This window comes from Octodon degus, unplaced genomic scaffold (assembly GCF_000260255.1).
Source record: "Octodon degus isolate 3935 unplaced genomic scaffold, OctDeg1.0 scaffold00163, whole genome shotgun sequence".
In the NCBI taxonomy this organism is placed as follows: Eukaryota; Metazoa; Chordata; class Mammalia; order Rodentia; family Octodontidae; genus Octodon; species Octodon degus.
The window spans coordinates 1538564-1540054 of record NW_004524739.1 but is presented as its reverse complement, the minus strand read 5'-3'; the positions used below and the strand labels follow the sequence as shown (position 1 = coordinate 1540054).

General features: G+C 57.3%; 1 pseudogene; it reads right to left on the bottom strand.

Moving 5' to 3' along the window:
* Positions 1-123: 123 nt before the first annotated feature.
* LOC101563345 lies at positions 124-441 on the bottom strand (annotated as a pseudogene).
* Positions 442-1491: the final 1050 nt, after the last annotated feature.

The following is a 1491-nucleotide window of genomic DNA, read 5'->3' as shown; positions in this document are numbered from 1 at the left end:
TTGAACCGCGGTCCCTGTGCTTTGCTGAGCTTGTTCTAAGTAGGTGCCTTAGACCACTGAGCCATCTCACCAGCCCCCCCCCTTTTTTTTTAAACTTTCTGCGAAGCTTTATTCCAGGGGGGCTCAGTCCTTCTTGGCAGCTGCCTTCCTCATGGCGGCCAGCATGTTGCTCAGCTCCTCACGCTTCCTCTTGGTGCAGATGCGCATCCCCACCCTTTTCTTGATGAACTTGAGGATGCACTTGTCCTTGGACACCTTGAGCAGCTCCATGGTGCACAGCTCACAGGGGGCAAAGCCACACACCTCCCGGATCATGTCCCACACGAACTTGGTGCGTTTGGTGAGGCGTCCGCGACGGCGGCTGTGCCTCAGATTGCTCACATTCTTAGTCACCTTGTGGCCCTTGTTGAGGCCCACGGCCATGGGATAGTGGAGGGCCATGGCTTCTGTTCTTCAATGGTTGCTGTGGCAGAAGGCCAGGCCTAACTTCAAAGCATTACTTTGCTGAGGACTCTTAGCTTAGTGCCTCTTGTTCTGCAGAAGCATCATGAGGTTTGAGAGGTTTCCTGTTTCCGTTCCCCACAGCTGGGTTTCAATCCCAGGGGGGACCCCACAGCTGTGCCTTGGCAGCAGGTAGGGATTGGCTGAACACAGAGCATCCTGCCTCCTGCACTTGCACTCCCTAAAATGCAGAGGGACCCAGGCCGGGGAGCTGTCACTTAGAGAACATGTCCCAGGACTGGGGCTGAGTCACTTACCTGCTGTAGAACCTGAGTGGCTTCCTTTTTCCTTAGAGACTCAGTTTATCATCTGGAGAGTGGGGGCATTTTCTTGCCATAGGCCTCTGTTTTTTTCTTAGTGTTTGGGGACAGTGCCCTTCTCTCTGCCAGCCCCTCACCCTGAAACTGTCACCTGGAAGCACAGAGGGCTTTGGAGAGGGAGGGCTGTGGTGGTGAAGTAGTAGCATCTCAGGTCCTTAGTGGGGGTCACAGCTCCTGGGCTGAGCAGTACTGAGGGATCCCCAGCCCTGAGCTTCAGTCCTGTCAGCCTTGCTCGGCCTGTGCAGGGAGCCAGCTCTCTGTCTTCCACAGCTTTGGCAGAGCTGTTCTCCAGGACGCGGCCTCTCCTGCCCCCATTTCTCCTCCAGCCTCCTTCCTTTCCTCCCCCAAGGAGGTGTATCCATCCTCCCTGTCACCTTGTGCCTGGCACTGGTACCTTTGGGAAGCCCCCAGTCTGTGGGGAGAAACGGACAAGGAAGCCAAGACACAGATCACTCCGCCATCAAATCCTCGCCCTTCCTGCCCTGGCCCTGCCCCTGTCCCTGCCCTGCCCCTGCCCCTGCCCCTGCCCCTGCCCCTGCCCCTGCCCCTGCCCCTGTCCCTGCCCCTGTCTGAGTGGTCTGCACTTACCCAGCAGCAGAACCAAACATGGAGGTTGGAACATGTCATTCCTCTGCCAACCCCCTCTCATGGCTCCAGGTGTCCAAGGAAA